Genomic DNA, 10,245 nt, shown 5'->3' on the forward strand with positions numbered 1-10,245 from the left:
GTAAGATGCAGCTGTCATACACTTTCTTCTTTAGGGACAGTGGTAGGCTGCCATTCATTATCTGAGAATATTTGCCGTATGCACTCCACCCCATTCTTATCCTTCTAATTATCTCTGCCTCATGGTTGGGATGCGGGGTCACAACTTGGCCTAAGTAGATATATCGCTTACCACTTTCACTGCCTCGCCATCTATCTGAAACCGCTGTGCTGTCCCGAGGTTATTGATCATTATTTTGGGTTTATGCATATAATTTTTAGGCTGACGGTTCAACTCTGTCCTGTGCGGAAAGCATGCTGCAATCCGTCCCCCGATTTACTTAGCAAGGCAAAGTCATCAGCAAATCTTGAGGTTACTGAGATATTCTCCATTAATCCTTACTCCCACCTGTTCCCAATCCAATGTTTTGAATACTTCTTGTAAACATGCTGTGAATAACATTGGAGAGATTGTGCCTCGTTGTCTAACGCCCTTCTTTATAGGTATTTTAGTGCTCTCCTTATGAAGGATGATGGTAGCTGTAGACCCGTTATAGATATCCTTTAGTATTCTTACATAATGTTCATCTACAGCCTGGTTCTGTAATGCGTGAATGACTGCTGAGGTTTCGACCCATTCAAATGCTTCTTCAGAATCTATGAAGGCTATATATAGGGGTTCAGTATACTCAGCGCAATTCTCTATCAGCTGATTGATCGTGTTAATGTGGTCCATTGTTGATAGCCTTTAGGGAATCCTGCTTGTTGTTTAGGTTGGGTGAAATTTAAGGTTGCAGAAATTCTGTTAGCTATTACCTTGGTAAATACCTTGTAGACGACTGACAGTACGCTGATCGGCCTGTAATTTTTCAAGTCCTTCATGTCCCCTTTCTTATGGATTAGGATGATGTTCGAGTTCTTCCAAGATTCCCGTACACTTGCGTCATTAGGAATTGTGTATACAGGTTTGCCAATTTTTCAAGTACAATTTCTCCGCCATCCTTCAAGAGGTCTGCTGTTATCTGATCCTCACCAGGTGCTTTGCCTCCTTTCATTCTTTTCAAAGCCTTCCTTACTTCTTTGGTCGTTCTAGGTCGTATAGATGTTTTAATGAACGTTCCTTACCGTTTGTGGAGTTTGGACCAGTTATGACTATATAAACCGCTCGTTTTTCCAATCCTCTGTTTGGGTCCGTTACGCCGTAATGCCGTGGGGCTCTACTTTGGTCCGTTATGTCGCTGCGCAGGCTGATTCCGGCAGTAGCTAGATATTGTGGCAGCGAATGAGCTACGACGACAAGACAAGCCCCTAAAGTGCTCTGCACTTAAAAACTGACGTGGAGGAGGAGGTCGAAGGTATGTACCGCGATCTTAACTCTTGGTAGAAGGAAGCTGCGGATTGCTTGTTTGAAGGGCTAATTATATAGGGTGATCAAAGTTAAGTCGACAGGTTTTTTAAAAATAGGCGCTTAGATTTCCGCGAAGAAGACCTCTACAGTGAGGTTATGCGCCCAGGGGGAACTTATAAATAGGAAGTAAGTACTGATATAGGTGACTTAGTTAACTAAAATTGATTAATTTTTTTAGCGGCTGCAGCAACCAGGCATGTTTGCATAGGAAAGTTAGACGCAATCATGTTTCTACGCAGTTTCAATTGGCAGATAGCGCATCCGAAGTCCGAGATATCAAACGGCGAAGTTTAATTGCCGCTCGCATGATTACGCATGCAAGACATTCGGCACCAGCGCAAAGCTCCTCCCTTTTGTGACTTGTCTTCTGTGTACGGTGTTTGGCTCGACAACAAGGTGGAGGCACAGGAAAAAGTGATTACTGGTACCCATTCATTCTTGGCTGGTGTTATCGCAATCTGCACAACTCGGAACCGCTATCATAACACAGAACAAAAGGGAGGAGCTATGCGCTGGTCTTGACTTTTAGCACTCGTAATCATGCGAACGGGAATTAAACTTCGCCATTTGATACCTTGGACTACGGAGGCGCTAGAAGAATTTTGTGAAGTGAAACTGAAACAACTGAAACATGATTGCGTCTAACATTCCAATACAAACATGCCCGGTTACTGCAGCCACTAAAAAGGTAATAAATCAATTTTAGTTAATTAAGCCACCTACATCAATAATTACCTCCTAATTAGGTGTCCCCCTGGGCGCTAACCTCACTGTAGAGGTGGTCTTTGCGTAAATCTAAGCGGCTATTTTTAAAGGAGCCATGAGGACAAAATACAAGTTTGTTTTATTCAAAAGATTTCGTGTTTTATTGTGCCCGCAGCGCTTGTCTGGCAGCGAACGATGCCGTATTCACTGAGAAATTAATCAATTTAGGGTAAAATTTTGATTCCCCCGCCAAATAGTGCGCTTTCAGGACGTCAGCAATGAAGTCATAAGCGCCCGTATACAGCAAGACTTGTACTGCGTGATTAGGCTGCAACGCGGCTTGCCGTCAGTCTTTCCAGACGGCGTTACCATTCTCATGCACGGACCGTTGTCTGCCGTTGCTCTGTTTTTTGACCATATTTGCACCTGGCTTGTTTTCGTTACTGCAGAAAGGAATGGTTTCGTGAAATATGGAATATCCTCGACAAATAGGGTCACGTAAGACAACGTCGCTTAGGCCAGTGCGTGTAAGACAACTCTAAAGCGGCGGGCTGCTGTGCAGCTAAAACAAGCATAGTGCGCGCATTACCAGCCAAAGTACGCATCGGTACTTCTATATTTACGTGTGCTTTCATTACTTCCACGGTTTATCCCCCCATTCTTACTGCTATAAAAAGAATGCGCCCTCAATTCAGGCGCAAATAGCTCGTTCCGCACGCTTATAAGCTCTGCTTAATTTAAGTTCGCTTTTTCCAACCTCCGCCAATCGCAAAACTGGCTGGTATGACCTCATAGGTTCTGTTGCGGGAAATGAGCTAGTGGGTCGCATGGCCATTTCCTTTTTACTGAATTATATAGCTTAATTGAGCGAAGATTACGTTACAAGTGGTGTTAGTATTATTCTAACGAGACAATCTTTCGAATGAACCAAACTTGGATTGTCTCTTCACGGCTCCTTTAAAAAAACCTGTCGACTGATCTTTGATCACCCTGTATAGCGCGGCCGGCATGGAGGGGACAACAGAACCTTTGGCTTGCCGCTCCATGCCAAAAGTACCTTATACGTGACCAAGGACTTTATACGTGACCTTATACAGGATTTTATGCGTCACCTTATACGTGAAACGATACGCCGTCAACAACAGGAATAAACGTCTGCGGAACTCTTACAAACCGAATTCATTACTATTCAGCCTCTTTAACGTTGGCATGATCCCTGCGTTCAAAGTAAGCATCAGTTACCTGCATCGCCGGTCCCACTTCCACAAGTTTGAAAGCATGTGAATGAAGGACCGTAATTTTGTGGGTGGTGCGCTAGCTGAAGCAAAACGAACGTCCTAAGCGCCTTGTCTGACGTGTTATTACCCGGTGGGTTCGCTTTGAGAATCGCCACTTATGCCCAAAAAGAATCGTGAAAGAACTCCAAAACAAGCGCATACATGTCGTAACCCGCGCAGACATACTAACAAAGGTTTAAGGCAGAGAATTCACCTATCGTAAACAAAGGCAAACAGCAGTTCAAAGCAAAATTCAACGCGACGTCCCTATCCAAGAAATTTGCTTTAATAATGGTCTTCCAGACATCTCCGATTTTGAAGACTCTCAATTCATGCGGCTCGATATACCTTATGCACGCTTTGTTTCGGTGTCTTTTTTTTTACCTTGAAGAGGAGCGCACGCTGCCCCCGCATAATGCATATATAATTTAGTGTCTAATATTTGAGCCTAGCAGATATGTAGAAATACAGCCGATCAGTTCCTGTAAACACAGGTTAGGTACGTTTATGCAAAGGCGAGACAGTTCACCATGTGTTCTCTGTCTGAACACGGGGATCTAATTTCAGAGCCTTTGGAGGATAACAGCCTTTGGAGGATTATAGTGTTCATACCATTTCCAATCCGCGATCAGCTATTTCCAGATATGACGAATAAGAATTTCCAACTATTATTTCTGCCTCGGTGTACCGAGAGAATACATAGAACACTCGATACGATTCGAATGATTGAATTTACGAAGAAATAAATGTAGAGATAAAGCTGAATAATATGCTGATAATTTTAAGCGCAAACTGTGTTATAGTCATTGCAAATTCCATGAGAGACATGAACCTTTGCAAGGGTAGGATAGCTTTGGAAACCTTGCAGGGGTTTTCTGTCCTCGCTCGTGCAAATACATTGTCATTTAGCAGTTTACCTACGGGAGGATACCGGGTAACCCAAAGTGGAATTCCCCCGGAAAACCCTTTTTCTTGGCACTGGCGCAAGGCAGCAAAGTTGCTGCATTACCAACACAAATTGCGTTAATCAGGGAATGTTTAGCAGATTCGACGCGTTTATTTAAAGCTAATTCTGTTTACATGCGTTTATTTAAATGCAGCGAGTCACCAGCGGGAAGATCTTGGCCCGCAGGAGACTCTGCAGCACCTGTTAGCGAGTCCCCGCGTTTGTCTTTAGAAAAGCACTAGCGTTCGGCAACAATGCATCACCTAGGCCTTCGGCGGACGTTCTCTGAGGGGAAGATGTTACGTCATTGGCCTTGTCCGTCATCGCCCCGCGAGGCGATAAAGGCGCACCTACGCTACCTATCAACTACCAAATTGTAGAAGAGACTATAGTACAAAAGGCTTCCGCGGGAATTCCTGAACTCGAAAGAGAAATGCCTTAACGTTGGGCGTACCTGTATGGTCTCTGCTCGTTTCAATTTCCTTTTTATTTCCCTTTTATGTTTCCTCGGGGGGTGAAGACGTGGTTCTGCGAAGTACCAGGACGATAAGACCAACGTACCATCACGTTCTGGGCAGCAACGTTTGATAAAAAATAACATTAAAGCCCATTAGGCAATGTGAATGTAGATATAAATGATGAGTAGCACAGCGCCAAATTTTGGGGAAACGTCATTTTTCTACTTGAGGGTCTGCTCACCTTAAACGTCACTTCTAAAAAGTTCTAGACGACATCTCCGTTTAGGTCTTAAGATGTACGGTGCGATTGTGTTACTTCTACCTCGATGAGGGGGTTTGACACGGAGTTGCTGCTTTACAATGAATGCTTTCCAAGCAATGATGATGAATGAAGAGAGCAAGAACAGCGGCAAATGTTTTTATTCAGCGCGACACTTGAAAGGCAAAAGCCATTAGCGCTTGTGTAGCTATACATGCCAGCCTGAAAGGTTGTGGATGTGGGGTGTTGGAGAAGATGAGAGTGCTAGTGTTTCAATGCAGATTTATTCTCTATTGTTGTGGCCAGCTTGAACGTTATTGGTTTGCTTGCTGAGAGCGAAGGAGACAGAGAGGAGATGTTTATTGAGCATACGACATAATATGAGTTCGGGAAAAAGCCGTAAGCCGATAGTAGTGAGTTCAAGGGTGAAACCCGAAGTGCACAGCCCAGATGCAGCGGCTAGCGGCTGTTTTCCTTGCTCCCTCAATAAGCTGATGCTGATACTCTGGTGACAAGCTGGTCAGGTCTGCCTCCAAAATATGTAAATTTTCAATTTTACCAAGGTGGTGGGGCAAAAGTAGGCGACGGCTTTGTTCGCTTGTTCTCTTTGTTCAACTCACACTCCTTATTCCCTACATCTTGCAGCCATCGACCACTATTGCTCACGCGTACCCTGTAACCCAAGTCGCGAGTGTTGCGTGACAGCGTCTGCCTCGATCCTCGGCTTTAAACGCCCTGGGGGAGGGGGGGGGGCTGACGATATTACCAGCTTACGTGCCTCAGCGTCCGCATAAGTCAACTGGCCCGGCGTCCTTCCTCGGGGTAGCAATTTCTTGAAACGTCGAATGCAACACGTTGGGAGCGGCCAGGTTCGTCTGCTCACGCACGGGAACGTTCGATAATCGAACCAGTGCAGTCACGGGATAAAGGCAGTTCCTGCACCACACCTCTAGACACGCCGAAAAGCCAGGGCGTAAAAGAACCCGCCGCCTCATGGCTGTCCCACATATCCCCTACACACGCACATACGAAACAAAACCGAAAACCTACTCCACAACTTCGGTGCATGTCGGGAGAAACGATTTCTTTGCGCCTGTTTTCAACTATGCCGTACAAGATTCGGTGATGCCGAGATTTTGAGGGCCACGCCTATCAACATTGATGCGCACGACTGGTTGTATTTTCGCGGCCAGCATATCTTCTGCGGACTGCATAACAACCCCCTAGCCGCATCTTGTTATAAAACGACGACAAAAAGAGGAGCAATGGTGGCCTCACAAGGTTTCCTTTTATCAAAAGCAGTCACGCGAAAGTGCGGCAACTGGTAATTTACTGTGACTCGACCAACCTTCCGATTTACAGCAACGCCTACTAAACGAGAAGAAAGCCGCAATAAAGCCCCATCATCGGGAGGCAACTTAGGCGCTGCGAGCTCACGGAGCTGAAAATTTCAGCATGGAAAGGCGGGTTCGCGGAGCGATTCGCAGGTAATAAATTGGCTAAGAGAAGACTGTGAGTGTCAGCTATGTGGCCTTTCTATGCAGTGAAGTCTCTTGTGAGTCTTCACCTCCTCCACGGCTGAAACGGCTCTAGAGGTGCCACGGCCGTCGCACCACGGTTAAAGAAAAGTCGGCCTCTCGAGAAGAATGTGTGTGCGTGCGGTGGGGGGGAGGCGGAGGAGGGTGGTACCAACTATGAGGAGTTTGTGTCCTGGATGGGTTACTTGTGTAGCCACTTAGAAACAGGAAAAATCGGTCTGCGTGCGTGACATGCGGAGGCAAATCGTAAGTTTTGAGATAGAAAGAGCATTGGACGAATGTAGAAATACAATCATGGGGAAAGACGGTATCATTAGGCTATTGTTCTCGTGTTATGGTAATGTGGGTGAAAGTGAAGCTTTATTTTTATTCTTGGATAAAAGAGAGTGTCGGGAAAGGAGAGTTGAAGCTGTTCGCAGTATTCGTCGGCCGGACTTTTCGCCTTTCGGGCAGAACACATACGGGCGCAAACGGAAAGTACTTGCTTTTGCCTTGTCCAGAAGTAAGTTGGTTTTTAAAGTTTTGTTCGCGAAGCAGCAACCCTGAAATCTATTAAGTCTAAACTGTCGGCGTAAAAACATTGTGCTTTCGATAAGGAGACAAATATTCTGTCAAGAACTAGCCGGAGACGTTCCTCGACCGCTGGATGCTTCGATGCGCCTTGTGTGGCTGAAAGAGACCAGAAATTAATGTAATCGAAAGTAACGGCAAAGCAAGAATGTGGTTTTGTGCCGCAAAAGCTATCAACTTGAATGACTGCGTTTTAGAACGCGCGCAAATTTTGCGCTTAAAACTTGAGTGCTGGTGGCGTTCCTCTCGAGCGGATATTTACGCGAGCTGTGATTGCAAGCATGAGAGCATCCAAACGGATGATACTTAATGACTTTGCCATGAATCTAGAATAAAAAATTTCACTGGAGAGCTTAACATCGCAAACTGAGACTTTTAAATTTCATGCCCTGGGCATCTCCCTAATTTTGTTCCTTGTAGTGTGGTTTGACCAAACTGCGGGAAAACAGTGTGATGTTATACCATGTGCTTTAGATAAGGCGAGTTGGCAGAAAGTACACAAATATTTACTTTGCCTTCATATTTCAGGATATACAGCCCCACTCACTCAAAAAGCCGATGGGAACTGACGTCGGTAGTTTGAGGGATCGAAATAGTCCGCTCCCACCTCAAGGCCTTATTAATCAGAAGACATTCTTGTTCATTGCGGCGGTTTGCCTTGCGGTCGTCTCCCCCACCGAGTGTGATGGCACGTACAAAATCGGTAAGTCTTGTCGTTCGATGCCGACATTAAGGCGCAAAAGCGGATGCAGATTCAAAATTTTTTAAACTGATTTTTTAAATGAATGAATACGTGCACGTGACCCTGAGTCAACTTCAATGACTTATCCGCCGTCGTTGGCCAGACCCTGAAACGTTGTCCTGCTAACCCCTATGACACGGGACTGACTCCAGATGCGGTGACCGTTCTTCCCATGGAGGCAAAAAACGAAAATGCCCGTGTTCTGATGTTTTGGTGCAGGTTAAACAGCCCCAGGCGGTCGAAATTAATCCAGAGCCCTCCACTATAGCACGCCTAATGGCCAGGGTGCAACTTCTGGGGGTAGTATTCGCCAAGATTAAAAAGGAATCAGTTTCAATAACGAACGCCAGTCCTTAGATAACAAGATTAGTTTGCCATGCTAGGATAGATTTCGCTTTTCTTCACTTTTGTCTGTTTTGGGCACAAGAGCACGGACCGCAGAAGCCGCTCAGCTAAACCTGCCATGCACACACTACGCGGCATTTCAGCCACGGCGAATTAATCGATTGCAAGGAGCGGACTTGGTGCGTGCTAAAACTGATTAAGTAGCAATTCAGCTGTAAATGTGTCTTTGAATGCGAATAAATGTGAACAAATAGTTGGTTTGGGGGAGACTTTACTGGGACAGAGGGCGACTAGTCGAGTAATAAAAAACGCTTAAGACGTTACCCTACAGGTCCCATCACCGGCATCAAATAAAGTAATCTCTCTTTCTCTCTCTCTCTCAATTTATCTTCCTTCTTATTGTTTATTCGGAGAAAAGATGGTAGAAAAGGTGAGTTCATCCGACTATTGATATCAGCAACAACTACAGCAGCCGCAACAACACCAGCTGCACAGGAGCCAGTACAATGGCCACAAACGCGAGCGCTTCCTTACACCAGCTAGCCTCGAGCTAAGACAGCCAGGATACAGTTCTGAGACGCCTGAACTAGGAGGCTGTGGACACGGCCATGATCTTTCTTTTTGTGAGCTCCCAATTTTAGTGCAGCTCCGCAAGCTGTAACCCGTGTCATGTGGTGTGAACTTGGCTGTCGTCCATACCGTTTTAGCTTTCTTATCTTGCTTCTGTGCCTTGCAATACGATGTTTGCATGAACGGTCGATGTTCTGTCGCGTGACAACCCGAACATCATCTCCCGAAAGAGAAACTCAGAGTGATCAGTGGTCAAACCATTGGAAACTCGGTATGATGGCGCGAGAGGTAAATGCTGTAGAGGTAAACGTTATAATCACTGAAATAATCAGAACCTTATATATGATTTCTATAGCAAGAAAAGCTGTAACAATGTCGCCAAACCGAAACTGATTTGCCACGCCCAATCTTGTTCTTTGCCCCCCAATTTCATGCTTTCATCCATTCATCGAGGTCATTTCTTCTCAAACGTCTAGCTCAATCCTTAAGGAGCCACTCGGTTACCCGGATGGTCTACCAATTGCCACTTCTCCACAGCATATGCCCACTCCAACTCTTCTTGTTTCAACTGACTTCAGCTTGGACATCTACCCGAAAGTGCCCGCAATACAATACGCTCGTCTCCTGTCCCTAAGCGTTACTCGTGTTATTTTTTCCATTACTTGTTGGAAAGCCCTAAAAGGTATAAATAAGCTGTTAAACGAACGCAGTGGGCTTCACTGCGCCTCTAACAGACGCCTACGGAAAACTGCGCATGGGACCGTATGCATGGGGCAGCGCATGATCTGCAGAAATACACCAGCACAGAGCGGGATATTGGCGCAGCGATATCCAGCTGCTACATTTCGCTGTCTTCTCACCCATCACAACAAAAGCGTTGGGAGGCCCTCAGTTTTTCAGGTATTGAATTATGCAGATGTTTATACTACTAGGATATATTTACCTACCTACACGCAGGTAGATCGCGCAGGCAGATTAGTACTGTACTTTATGGCGAAAGCATTACACGTCTGAATGCTCGGTAGACCTAGAACGACTTCGAGCGAAAACTGGCCGTTAATGCCTAACCTGTTGTAAAAAAAACCTTCTGTAGGCATGGGTGACTAAGCAAAAAGTGTACGACGCAGGGATTTCATAAAGGTGTCTAAGCGAAATATTGGGCATCACTAAGATAAAAAGCCAACTACACTGGCGAAAACCGCGGCTTCTTAAGCTAATGAAAGTGCTAAGATTGTGGAATGCTAAAAGTGCACAGTAACAGGAGACAAATGAAAGGAACACAAACAAGTGACTAAACAAACAAAAATGTCTATGACAAAGCAACAAATGTGTGGACGTCAATATAAGTGTAGCCGTAAAATATTCACGCTTGAAAAGGAATAAAAACGTGTTGACGGTGGACATGAACGTCAGAGAAATCAAAGAATGCGTCTGTCTTTATGCACCCAC

This window comes from Haemaphysalis longicornis, unplaced genomic scaffold, assembly GCF_048455015.1.
Source record: "Haemaphysalis longicornis isolate Haplotype H1 unplaced genomic scaffold, Haemaphysalis longicornis Haplotype H1 scaffold_9, whole genome shotgun sequence".
NCBI lineage: Eukaryota > Metazoa > Arthropoda > Arachnida > Ixodida > Ixodidae > Haemaphysalis > Haemaphysalis longicornis.